Source organism: Lactuca saligna, chromosome 5 (assembly GCF_052625555.1).
Source record: "Lactuca saligna cultivar CGN05327 chromosome 5, ASM5262555v1, whole genome shotgun sequence".
NCBI lineage: Eukaryota > Viridiplantae > Streptophyta > Magnoliopsida > Asterales > Asteraceae > Lactuca > Lactuca saligna.
In genome coordinates, this window is record NC_136421.1 from 149227301 (window position 1) to 149242096 (window position 14796).

The window sequence follows — 14796 nt, forward strand, 5'->3', positions numbered from 1 at the left end:
AAACTGATGTAACCACTGGTAATAATATGAAGCATACGTTATAGTAATCATTATACTGTGAATAATAACTTGAGTATTTAGTACTCGTGTATTAAATGATAAACAAAACTCATAAAAATTCTTATTATTTATAATAGAAACTAAAACAAAATGCCTAGGAGTAATCGACTAAACCGTAACCGATCATCAGCACCACAACAACAACCACTACCACCGCCAGAAATAAACCCCTCAATAAGTACAGTACAACTTGAAGAAATCATAGCTCAAAGAATTGTTGCAGCTCTATCTAATGTTACAAGAGATGGAGTTAGAAATGAAGGCCATGCAAGGACCGCTAAAACATGTACCTACAAAGATTTTATGAATTGTAGGCCAAAAATATTTCAAGGAAATGAAGGGGTAGTGAATTTGACAAGGTGGATAGAAAAGACAGAATCCGTCTTTCAAAGCTTTTGTCCAGATGATTGTAAAGTACAATTTGCAGCATGTACTTTTGCTGACGCAGCACTTACACGGTGGAATATCCATGTGAATACAATGGGAATTGATACTGCAAATTCCATGAAATAGGAGGAGCTAAAAATGATGCTAGTAGAGGAGTATTGTCCTACGGAGGAAATACATAAACTTGAACAAGAACTGTGGACCCTAACCATGAAGGGTTCAGAGATAAAAGCTTATACCGCTAGATTTAATGATCTTGATGTAATGTGTCCAACACTTGTGACCCCTGAATATAAAAAGATTGAGCGATATATATGGGGTTTAGCATCGCAAATCAAAGGCATGGTGATCGCATCAAATCCTACAACTTATGACAGCACCAAGATGATAGCTCATCAGCTAACCCTCATAGAGATCCAAGGAACAGAAGTGGTCTCAAAGGCTGAGTCTCCCAAAGCTAGAACAAACAAGCGCAAGTTTAATAAGAAGACTCCCAAACAATCATCTGAGAAAAGACAAGAAGTGGCAACCAACTACGCAGCCACAACCGCAGTACCTACTCAACCAAAGTCTACATGGTGCAACCACTGCAACCGTCATCACCCAGGTGACTGTTTTGTTTGCACAAAATGCAAAAAGAAGGGGCATACTGCTAGTTACTGCAGAAGCACAACACCTGCAATAGTCGATCAGCAAACAAATACTGGACCAGGTCATGGTGAAGAAAGAAAGTGTTATGAGTGTGGAGAGGATGGACACATCCAGAAAGAATGTCCAAAGTTAAGGAGTCAAATAGGAATAGGGCTTGGCAGGGAATTTGTGATCGGAAGCAGAGAGGCTATCCAGGACCCTTCGATTGTATCTGGTACGTTTCTCATAGATAATTTATACGCTAGCATACTCTTCGACTCTGGATCAGATCGAAGTTTTATAACTCCGACATTTTGAAAATTTTTAAGTCATGAGTCTAGCATATTAAAAGAAATCTATGAAGTAGAAATCGCTAACGGTCAAACTGAGAAAACACATGAAATCCTAGAAAACTATCTGTTAACTCTTAATAACAACCTTTTTCACGTCAACCTCATGCCAATGCCTATCGGTAGTGTTGATGTTATAATTGGCATGGATTGGTTATCTTCATATCGCACCGAAATTCTATGTCATCACAAAGCCACACGACTACCCTTACCAAACGGTGAAGCTCTGATTATATATGGCGATAAATCTGGGAAGAACCTCAAAATCATCTCTTGTACTAAGACCCAAAAATATTCACATAAGAAATGTAGCGCATTCTTAGCCCACATCATATATAAGAGAAGAAAGATAAAAGAAATCAAGGACATACCTCAAGTATGTGATTTCCCTGACGTATTTCCTGAAGATCTACCTGGAATACCTCCCGTTCGACAAGTCGAGTTTCGAATCGACTTAATTCCAGGAGCAGCACCAGTAGCGAAATCTGCTTATCGGTTGGCCCCATCTGAAATGCAAGAATTGTCTAGGAAACTACAAGAACTACTTGACAAAGGCTTTATCTGACCAAGTTTTTCACCTTGGGGAGCACCAATCTTGTTTGTCAAGAAGAAGGACGGGTCCTTTTGAATGTGTATTGATTATCGGGAACTGAACAAGCTAACGATCAAGAATCATTATCCATTTCCGAGAATTGATGATTTATTCGATCAACTTCAAGGATCTAGCTACTACTCAAAGATAGATCTTAGATCAGGATGCCATCAACTCAGAGTACAAGAAGACGACATTCCAAAAAGAGCATTTAGAACTCGTTATGGACATTATGAGTTCTTAGTTATGTCTTTTGGATTAACCAACGCCCCATCGGTGTTTATGGATCTCAAGAATCGTGTTTGCAAACCATACTTGGATAAATTCGTGATTGTATTTATCGATGATATATTGATATATTCTCGAACCAAGGAAGAACATGGTCAACACCTGCAAATAATCTTGGAACTACTAAGAAAAGTAAAGTTTTATGCTAAATTCTCCAAATGTGGGTTTTGGATTAGAGAAGTACAATTTTTAGGTCATGTAGTTAGCAACGAAGGAATTCATGTTGACCCATCCAAAGTTGAAGCAATCAGGAATTGGGAAGCACCAAAGACGCCAACAGAGGTGCGTCAATTCCTAGGACTTGCTGGCTATTACCGCAGATTCATAGAGAATTTCTCCAAAATAGCCAAGTCGCTTACAACACTAACCCATAAGGATACGAAGTTCAACTGGGAAGACAAATAAGAAGCTGCTTTTCAAAAAATGAATCAAATGTTGTGTAGTGCACCAATCCGATCCCTTCCAGAGGGGACAAAAGATTTCGTTGTATACTGCGACACATCAAATCAAGGATTGGGATGTGTGTTGATGGAAAGAGGAAAGTTTATCGCCTACGCATCACGACAACTTAAGGTGCATGAGAATAATTACACTATCCATGATCTTGAATTGGGAGATGTAATTTTTGCACTAAAAATTTGGAGACATTACTTATACGGTACCAAGTGTACTATTTTTACCGACCACAAGACTCTCCAACACATATTCGACCAAAAAGATCTTAATATGAGACAACGAAGATGGTCGAATTGTTGAATGATTATGAATGTGACATTTGTTATCATCCTGGAAAGGCAAACGTGGTAGCAGATGCCTTGACCCATAAAGAATATATTAAACCCCGATGGGTACGAGCATTAAGTATAACGATCCATTCTAACTTTACCGCACAAATTAGAGAAGCTCAACTTGAGGCTCTAAAAGAAGAAAACATCAAGAATGAAGCTTTGTGAGGATTGTAAAAGCAACTTATACAAAAAGATGACGGAACACGACACTTTATGAACAAAATTTGGACGCCTAGGTTCAGTGGAATCAGGGAATTGGTGTTAGAAGAAGCCCACAAGTCCAGATATTCCGTGCATCCAGGTTCTGACAAAATGTACTTAGATTTAAAAGCACATTATTGGTGGCCAAACATCAAGGCAGAAATTGCTACTTATGTGAGCAGATGTTTGACTTGTTCTAGAGTGAAGGTAGAACATCAAAAGCCTTCAGTTTACTTCAACAACCGGAAATACCTGAATGGAAATGGGAGCAGATTTCAATGGACTTCGTCACTAAGTTACCTAAAACTCCTAGTGGGTTCGACACTATTTGGGTAATAGTCGATATATTGACTAAGTCCGCCCATTTCTTACCAATTATGGAGAACGACAAGATGGAGAAGCTGACTAGAGTTTATCTTAAGGAAATTGGTAGATTGCATGGAGTTCCAAGTTCTATTATTTCTACCGAGATACTAGATTCAGTCCTACAACGATTTGTGAAACACTTATCAAATTATGTTTCAGTCCTTCAACATAAGCAACACAATTTACAGTAAACTATCCATTCACTACTTTCCCATATCCTTTCACTTGAAATTTGTGATTCTTTCCAAACTTCACAACACCTACATTTTCTAAGAATCGAAAATCTGTCAGATTTTCCTTTCGTCCTGTCATGTGACGTGAGCAACCACTATCGGTATACCATTTCTCATAATATTGCTCGTTACATAGTACCTACGATTGATGTGTGTTAAACGAACTAGTTTTAACCTACTTTTTATTTATGAATTTGACACACAAAAGGCAGTGGACCTGTTGTCACACCCCGAAAACCAAGGCGGAAACATTTCCGGGGTGGACTCCACGTTGAGTATCAAATCTAATGCACATAGTAATCAAAGTAAACAACCATTACATTACATATGGAAATTTACATTTTTTCAAAAGTAATGTTATACAAGTGTGATACAAATGTATATATATATGAACAAAAGCAAGACGTGTCTTCTACGTACTCCGTCTTCACCAAAAGGATCATCGGGTACCTGTCTAATGCGGACCTAAGAATACAAGCAGTTTGAAAATCAGCATAAAGCTGGTGAGTTCATAAGCGATTTTGTTTTGTGAAAGTGTATGAGTTTCCGTTTTGTTTCTGAAAATGTTACGACCCAAGAAAATCCCATATTTTCTTAAAATTAATGTTTGGTTAAATGTTAGGTTACATGGTTCTGGTTATATTCAACTGTGATCCAAGGAAAATCCCATATTTTCCAAATGTGAAAGATGTATACTGAAAACCTGGTTATCCTTGTAAAGTGCATGTTAGTTTACCAACCCGAAATGTAATGTAAAAGATGTACACTAAAAATATATTAGTTTTAACATGTTTACAAAACTAATAAATACCAAGTAAGCTAGTTACTAAATCCATTATTACTAAAACGTAAATCTCTGTTATCCAAATTGCGAGTTCCATAACCATACAATAGACTAGATATGGCAATATGTAGTCCACATCCTTATGACTTTCGTCACCCTTGAACTTTTCGGTTCGGCTGTAGCTAGTAGCCAGGTGTGGGGTAGTCAGCCCCGTATAAATCTATACACTCAAGTCACGCTCCTTATCTAAGAGAATCTGGTTACGGGGGAGGTCCTCCACTCGCGTATCTCTGTGGAGTGTTCTCCGAGGATGTGTCTCCAATTTATAGGAATAACAAATTTACTAGTAATAATACTGAAAGATCAAATGACTATCCTCCACTCGCGTATCTCTGTGGAATATTACCGAGGACAAAACAATGTTCTAAATTGTAATGTTATGCTTTTAACTGTTATAATGTGGGAAAACATTTGTGAAAATATAAAATACAACAATTTATATTGTTTTTCACAAATAATATGATAATGTATTCTGTAGGTTCAAACGGTTGCTTGTTACGACTGTCAGTGTTAAACGCATATGTAATATGAAACACAACACATATAAAACAGGTTTTGAGTACAAGTATTACTTGTACTTTTCTTGTATTCCCCCTGAAAACAGTGAAAAACATTCAAAAAGGGTAGGGGTATGAACTCACCAGACGAGAAAACGTGTCGGTTTGGATGCTATGTGTCGGTTCGGGGCTTAATAACGCGTGAGATTCCAATGTAATATGAAATGATATGCAATTGTATCTAATTAGAGTTTGAACCACTAATTAGACATGAATATGCACTCCAAGATGTGAAAACACTTCAATTCAAGTGTTAGGAGTGATCTGGGTAGCATCTAAGGGTATGTAGGGCCTAAATATGGAGTTTACGAACCATTGACCATATCCCCATGGGTTTACGGCCGTAAACTCATGGGTGGTGGGTTCTTGGATGCCAAATGGTCATACAATGCACACAGGAAGGTTCTAGGGTCGATTCCATGGCTTACGAAGTGATCGGGACTTGAAATGGCCTTGGCAATGGAGTTTACGATCTATGAAGATGTTCTTGGGGAGTTTACTACCTTAAACAAATGAGTTTACAACCGTAAACTCATGTTTGTCCATGATTCATGGGTGTTGGTGTTTGTAGGTTAATTACATGTGATTCTAGTCCAACATACAAGCCATTTAAGGTGATAAGGGCACTTAAACACCTATTTGAAGATTTTTTGGTCTAGGAAGATGAGTTTACGGTCTAAGAATGTTCTTGCACCATAAACTCTATTTTGTCCCATTTATGAATGTATTGGTGCATTTCTTGAAAGGTTATAAGGTTATATGCACTTATAGAAGTTCATTGAAGGTGTTTACGGGCAAACTAACACCCAAAAAGGTGTTTAAGCTCTAAGATTAAGGGTTTATGGTCCAAGCATGTTCTTGGACCGTAAACTCATATTTGGTCCCTTCTTGTATGATTTGGTGCTTCAAATGATGGAGTATAGGGTCCTAGACACGTTTGGAAGCTTGTGGTGGTGTTTAAGGGCATCTTTAACAACTTAAGAGGTGTTTATGGTTCATGCATGGGGGTTTATGGTCCAAGAATGCTCTTGGGCCGTAAACTCATTTTCATACCTCAAATGTCATATTTTGGGGTCCTTAGTCCATGCATGCAAGTTTCTAAGTCGAATCTAAGCCGTAGAAGTGTTTTGGAGCGGTTTTGAGGTTTCAAAACCATCATTACATGTGTTCACGGCCTAAGGAAGTTCCAAGACCATAAACACTTGTTTATGGTCCCATTCCTCATATAAATCCCGAATTCGAAGGTCTACGATGCTAATTCATGAGTTAGGGAAGTTACCTTAGTAATTTGGAGCTTGTTTTGGATGATTTTGGCTAAGTTTCGGATTTTAGAGAGAGAGAGAGAGTAGTTTGAGAAAGTTTTTAGAAAGAGAGTAAAAGCCTCAAAATGATGTCACTCAATCCCTTATATATGGGTTGAGTTTATGGCCCGGATAAATTCAACCCGATACTGCCGTTAGACGGTGCTTTTGGTCGAACCCGATAAATTTGTCGTAATCATGATTTAGATGAAAATAATAATTTTCCAAAAAAATATGGAAAATATTTTAATGATTATAACACATCCCGACATTTATGAAATCAAAATAAAAGTCGCAATAAAATTAATTTAAGGCAAAGGTTAACGGAACGAATCTAATACGACAGTTTATTTGATGGGAACGGTTTTAGTGACGGAATAAATTACAGGTTGTCACACCTGTCAATTGGTAATACAAATTAGCAAGTAGGGTATTGAACTCAGGGAACGGAAATTAATCTAATTATAGAATTATCTAAAACAATTATTAAAATAGAGGGGTTTTCTCTAGTTTTGCAAGACTAGAAATGTAACTAAAACTTAACTAATTAACTAACAGCTGAAAACACGTAAATATCAACTAAATTCAATGATCAAAAGGGTTTCTGTTTAGGTTCAAATCGTTTACTCCTATGGTTAATTAATATGGTAATATAATGGATTAATTGTTATTTGGCTACCGAGTGAAGTGATTAGATTCACATTCGTTACTACCAATCCTTAGAGAATAGATTAATTTAAGCAGTGATCAAGTGATTAAACTAACAAATTTTCTAGTTTAATTATTCGGGTTAAATAAGACTTATAATTCGCTAATTAAATTGGTGATTCAATTAACCTCTTGATTATGGTGTATCACTCAAGCTCACACATTAATTTATCCATTCTCTAGTTAATCCTAGTTTCATATTCACTATTTCTAGGCATATAGCAATATGTTCACATAAATTATACGAGATAAGCAATTAAGAGATGTTCATGTAGCTTAATTACTTATCAATTAACAGAAAATAGTTATGGTTAATGCATAAGAGTCTTTAACAAGCTTATTTAACAAAATTCACCACATAACAATTAATCAAAATAGTAAATTAATCCATAGGAGCAAACTTGTCTACCCTAAACAGAAACTAACAAAATTAGTTCCTGATTATAGTTGATAAAATCCTAAAAACGAATTCAAACATGCTAGTCATTTTTCTATTCAAAGCTAAACTGGAAAATTAAACCTAAGTTGCCTTATTCTTCTTAGAATTGAGGATATGTGTTCTTCTCACGTTCTTCAGATCTCTAGCAGTCTCCTTAGTTGCCAAGTAAGTTTCCCAAAAGCCAGAGAGAGCGTCAATTCAGATTTGTGGCTTCTATTTATAGATATCTCAAAACAGGGGCTACTCGTCGAGTAGACAACCAACTCGATGAGTCCCCTTGAGGAATCCGTATACGACAAGGACTCTACGTGTAGCTTCGCGAATCTTCATGTGTACTCGTCGAGTAGATGTCCCTACTCACCGAGTAGCTTCATGTTTTAGCATTTTTTCTTCTTTCTTCAGTTCCCGGGCTTCCAATCGTATCTCATGCTTCCTTTTGTTTCCGAGCTTCTCTTTTGGACTGCAAATATAATTTCAACACTATTAAGTACATTTTGTCCATAATATGTAAATAAATAGCTAAGAAATAATGAAAATCTATACTAAATATATAGCTAATTATACACATATCAAAATACCCCACACTTGACTTTTGCTTTCCCCCAAGCAAAACTGAATTTAAGCATACTAATATCAAATAAGACAATTCCAATCGAACCCACCCATTATGTCAAGACCGCAACGCATGCATTTGTGTCTAAAATTTTCATAAGGAACTCCCTCAATTCTAAATACTCACAATCCTCATAAACAATGGCCCACTTCTTTTGAACCATGCTCATTTTATGCATCCCTCCGAATCCATCCACAAAAAACCTTCTAACCTCAAGATATATTTGGTTGAGCAACCCGAGCATACATAACTAGAAAATTACAAATTTTTCGATACCAATATGGAGCTATTTTTAGAATTCTTCACTTCCTTGATAACTTGATCTTTATTTCTTTTAATTCACCAACCTTTAGTTTTTGGTATCTTTAACTTTTGATCCTTTGGAATCTTGATCTTTTGATCTTCACTTTAGTTGCTCCAAAATTCTTCACTTTTTTTTTGTAGTTCTCTCTTTTTTTACATGTATCTCACTTTTTTTTCCTTTTCACTCAAAAACCTACATGCTTAACCAGGGGTGCTCAACTTCAACCTTTATTAGTTAAAGATAATAGTTTTCCTGGATACATTTCAAGTACACGATGCTAAACATTTTGCATCCCTCAAACTAAGCAAGGTTGTGTTTTTGTCCCATGATTTCACTAGAATGAAGGGGGCCACAAATGCATTGTAACATATATAGGCTTAACTAAACATTTGGGTCTTCATGCAATCACCAAACATAATACTAGCATGATTCCTAATTGCTTTTTACCAAATTTTCTAAATTAAGTCCTAGCAATTTTATGCAAAAATTTTGAAAATTTAACTAATGTAATATCCAACCGCTACCCCACACTTAAATTAGGTAATGTCCCAATTGCATGTTGTGCATGAAAAATATAAAAGTCAAGAGAGAGTTGGAACAAACTCCCCTGGGATAGTAGTCGTGAGGTTGATTTTCTTCCTTGAAAGCTCCATCTTCAATTGACTTTAAACATGGGAAGAGCTCATCCATGTCTTGGGTGTCAAATCTTGTGTGGCCCGTTCCAAATATGCAGGAAGATAGACTTGAAAAATCTTCGGGAATTAGACTTTAAAGAATATGAGTAAACCCATATAATATGTGGTCAAAATCCAAATTTTGATAGTGAAATATGGAGTGACTCGCCGAGTAAATGCGACTGCTCGACGAGTAGAAGGGCTTTTAGCAGAAAAGTCGTGGTTTCGCAAGCAGCCTCGCCAAGCCCAAAATCTGCACTCGACGAGTACATTGCTGAGTGATAAGTATATGTTCTGCTTTTGAGTCCGTTTCTGTTGTGGCTGGGTATAATGATTTAGTGACTTTCCTTCATTTTCCTTTAATAAGAAACACTCCTAAACCCTCTTTGATAACAAACTCGACCTTACACTAAAAAATTGCACATTTTCTTCTAGACCCGACCCTTACTCTAGCCATGACATTTGAAAATCTCGCATGCATCCTAGCCTCAATTTGAAAAATAAGATCAACCACAAGTGATAAAAATAAATTCCTACTTATCGTCCTAAAAGTTTCAAAAATTTCCAAACCTACAAGACAAATAGAAATAGTTTTTTAAACATCCAAAACAAAACAAATAAAAATATCAATAATCATCCTCCTATTCATCGCCTCCTATCTCGCTTCCACTAGCTTGGTTCCTCCTTGATTACAATCTATCCTCCCAACTTGGCACATAGGGGAATCCAGGTCCGGGCCTTGGTGCGATATTCATTTGTTCAAACAAATAAACAAATGACTCATTGTTATAGTTCATGCTTCTCCCATGGTCATCTTGGTACATTCTTGCTTCAATGTTGTACCAATCCATAGACAACTCTTCATCCACCGGAATGACCGGTGGGTCTTCCCGAACTTGCTCCCACCTTTACCTCACCCTTCTTCCCGGCTCCTCCGTTACCCTCACCTCATCCGCATTAAGGATGCCAAAATGCCCTCCACCAAAATCTTCCATGATTCATGCCCTCCACCAAAATCTTCCATGATTCTCCCCTTGAACTCTGTCCATGCCTCGACATAATTCCTACAAAACAGAATCAAGAAGACCACAAACAAAACAAAAAGTAGTTAAGAACAATAAAATTTTGGGCATCTGTGACCCGGACTTGCCGAGTCCACGAACCGACTCGACGAGCAGGATGAACATTATGAGTCCAATCCAGTCGAGTGAACTTTACTGTGCGATTTCAATAGATTATTCCAGGGTTTTGCTTCGTTATGTTCCATGAGCATAAATATGTAAGAAATTTCATCTAAAACATCCTAATTTATCAGGAACTCAAAACCCTCAAATCCAAGTTTAGTCAAAATAGGGATTTTACAGAAATTAAAGGTATAACTCTACCAAAGATTGAAACTTTACAAGATTAATAGTGAAAATGATTACCTTTGAGTTGGATTTGCAAGGAAATAGAAGAAATCAAGATGAAAGCTTTAGAGGGTTTTGCTCGTCGAGTATGAGCGGCGGTTAGAGGAATGGTTGCAAGTGTTTTACAATTAGGGTAAAACCCCTTTAACATAATGTAAAAAATAATAATTTTTTTGTGTAAATACGTGGACTCGCCAAGTAGATATATACCTACTCACCGATCAGTAACACAATTCCGCGTTTAATCAGGACTTCTTACGTGGACTCGCCGAGCAGGTTTAGGGACTCGACGAATCTTTCATTCAGAAACCTAAAAACATTGAGTTTTTTTGAATCGTATGCTACCAATCCCATACTCGAGCATTGCTTTCCCTCAAGGAATCATCATAAGCTCAGAAGAAGAATGATAAAAGCAGATTCTAAGAAAAACAAAGATAAAAATGAAAAACAAAGATGAAAAGAAAACAAACTCTAAACGTGGGTTGCCTCCCGGAAGCGCTTCTTTTTAAGAAGTCATTAGCTAGACTCCTTCCCTCTTAAGTTTCTGTAGTTCCTCCCAAAAGTAGCGCTTCTTCAAGACCTTCTTCTCTTGGAATTCCTTCTTCATATCTCTTTACTCTATGACCATTAACCTTGAAAGGTGTTCTATCTCTTGATATAAGCTCAATAGCTCCATGTGGAGAAACTTGCTTCACTATAAATGGACCATCCGATCGTGTCTTTAGATTGCCTGGGAAAAGTTTGAACCTTGAATTAAACAGTAACACCTTTTTTCCTTCAAGAAATTCCTTATTACCCTTTAATCTTTTGTCATGCCAATTCTTTGTCTTTTCTTTGTATATCAAGGAATGAGTGTAGGTCTCATTTCTAAGCTCTTCAAGGGCATTCATTTGCATCAACCAATTTTTTTGGAACCGACAAAAGAGAGATATATAACTAAAAGGAAAGAAAACCCACCTAGCAAGAAGCTAAGGGGAAACAGAGTACAATTTTAAGAAAGTAAAACAGAGACCATTACATGTTACTAAATGTGTATGAAATCCATTTTGGCCAAATGACATCGTTTTTATTTCATTGCTATGTTTAAACCATAAGAAAGTCGATGATATAATGATATTGACAACTTTCGTGGAACACACCTTTTTGTTGTTGAATACTTTTTCATTCCTTGCCTTCCATATAGACCATAAAGTCCCATAACAGATGGCCATTAGTCTCCTCTTCTTTTTTGGGCAATTTCCCCTGTTTGAAGCATAATCTAGAACCTCGTTTACCGACTAAAAGTTTACCAATGCTATTTGACACCAGTGAAATATCCCTGTCAGAACAGTTTTTTCGAATGGGCGTTGCACCAATACATGGATGTCTGTTTCATCATTATGTCCACATTGGTAGCAAGATGTAGAGGAAAGACTAATACCTCGAGTGGATAGAGTCGAGGTAGTGGGGATTCGTCCTAACTTTGCCCTCCACACAAAGCATGTCACTTTGATTGGTACTTCTTTAATCCACCAAAATTTTCTTGTGTCTACACTATTGTTCACTTCAAGCAACAGTCTAAGTGTGCGTACCTGGTAATTCCCATTATCCGTAAGGCTGCAGGTCCAAGAGTATCCGTTTGACACCTCATGTTTTTTTATGACGTCGGTGGGAGGGATGCCCATTCTGACTGGGTCCTTTTCAATACTTGCAATATTATTCCAGGCTCCTGCAATTGATTTCATGGAGTAATGATTATCGAGTTTGTTAGCAAGGTTATGTATGCTTGAGATGACTTTGGCCCATAGTAAACCGGGCTCATTTCGAAGCCACCACCACCATTTAACAATTAAGGATGTATTGAGAGATTTTATAGATCCTACACCCAATCCTCCAACATCCTTGCTAGCTATCACTTTCTCCCATGAGACCCAATGAATCTTCTTATTGCCCTCGGATCCACCCCATAAAAACCTCCTTCTAAGTTTTTCAAGTTTCTCCAGTACCCCAACAGGTGCGACAAAGAGAGACAGGAAGTAATTTGGAAGGTTTCCAAGGACAGATTTAATTAGTGTCAATCGCCCACCAAATGAAAGCGTCTTCGCCTTCCATGATGACAATTTTTTTTGTGAAACTTATCAACAATTGGATCCAATGTTTTATGAGTCTCATGTTAGCGCCCACAGGGACTCCAAGATACATGAATGGCAATACTGATGGTTAACAACCTAAGGGTTTTGCCCAGCGAGACACCTCTTGCGTACCAGCTCCCACTCCGAATACCTTTGACTTGTTGAAGTTGACTTTAAGTCCCGAAGCAACATGAAAATAGCGTAGAATTATTGCGAGGTTTTTTATGTTGTGTTTGGACCATTCGCCTACAAATAGTGCGTCATCCGCATATAGGAGTTGTGAGATTAGCGCCCCCCCTCCCCCTATGTGGCAGTTGGATGCCTTCAGGCTGCTCTCATTGTGACATTGAGACCTTCCATGGCCGTGATGAAGAGGAAGGGGGAGAGAGGATCTCCCTGACGGACTCCTTTTGAGATTTTAAACTCATATGTGGGATTTCCGTTGATGAGGATCGATGTATGAGATGAATGAAGGCACCCTTTGATCCACATTCTCGATTTGTCTCCGAAACCCATCTGCGTGAGATTGGCGTCCAAAAAACCCCATTTAATGGAATCAAAAGCATTGTCGAAGTCAGCTTTGAAGAGAAGTACTTTCTTTTTGTTCTTTTTTGCCCAGGAGCAAATCCCATTAACAATCAATGGCCCATCCAGGATATTTCTACCCTCAACATAAGCTGACTACACTTCATTGATACAGTGCCCCATTACTTTTTTTAATCTTGTAGCCAAGATTTTAGCGATAATTTTATAAATGCACCCAATAAGGCTGATTGGTCTAAAGTCACTTAGCATTTGAGGATCTTGAATCTTTGGGATTAGGGATATGAAGGACGAGTTACAAGACTTATCTAGCCGACCATATCTTTCAAAGTATTTTACCACCGCTGCGATGTCACCAAAAGGAACTTACCAATACTTTTTTATGAATTTGAAGGAAAACCCGTCGGGCGCAGGAACCTTCTCATTGCCACATGCCCAAACTGATGCTTTAATTTCTTCAACTGAAATTGGGGCCTCTAGACTGTGAAGTTCAGAATTTGGAAGTTTTTTAAATAGGAGCTTATTAGCTTTGGTCTAGAAGGTCAAGTTTCAGTGAACTTTTTTTAAAAAAGCTCAAAGTCTCGAGCTTTATCTTGCATTGGTCAGAGAACCATTCACCATTAATCTTTATTCCATTAATCTTGTTCCTCCTTTTTTATTGTTGACATATCCGTGAAAGAAACTAGAGTTCTCAACTCCATCTACCATCCACTTGATTTTTAATTTATGTTTGAGGTCCAATATTGCCATCTTTTTTTTTTCTGCAAGTTCTTTATAAATGTTTTGCTTGAGGATTAATTCTTCATTAGTAAGCAGTCTTGATTCAACCACCGTGTCTAGTTTGTCGACAATCTGTTTTAGTTTCATAATTACTACCTCTTCTTTCGGATAATTTGTCGCCCTCCATTTCTTTATTGCTTTCTTAACATGTCTAAGTTTGGCTGCCAAGTAGCAGTCCGGTGTCCCAAATCCACTGAAGTTATTCCAAGCCTTTATAAAAGCCAGTTCAAATCCATCCCTCAGTAGCCAAGAATTGAATAATTTGAATGGGGGTGGTCCAAAGTCGCACCAGGTGGATGAGAGAAGTATTGGGCAATGGTTTGAAAATTCCTTTGGAAGGGCTATCACCGATGCTGATGGTATGAGGTCAATGAAACTGGGGCTCACGAGGTACCTGTCGAGTTTTCTTAATTTGGAGTCATCGTTACGAAATCATGTAAATCTATGTTCCCCATCTTTAAATCAATAAGCCCTGCATCATGTATAAATCTGTTGAAATCGCAAGCAGATCTAGGACAAAATGTCGAGTTAAATCTTTCATCAAGTCTTCTCACCACATTGAAATCTCCCAACAAGACCCACACACCTTTCTTTTAATTTTTGATGCTACTCAGTTCT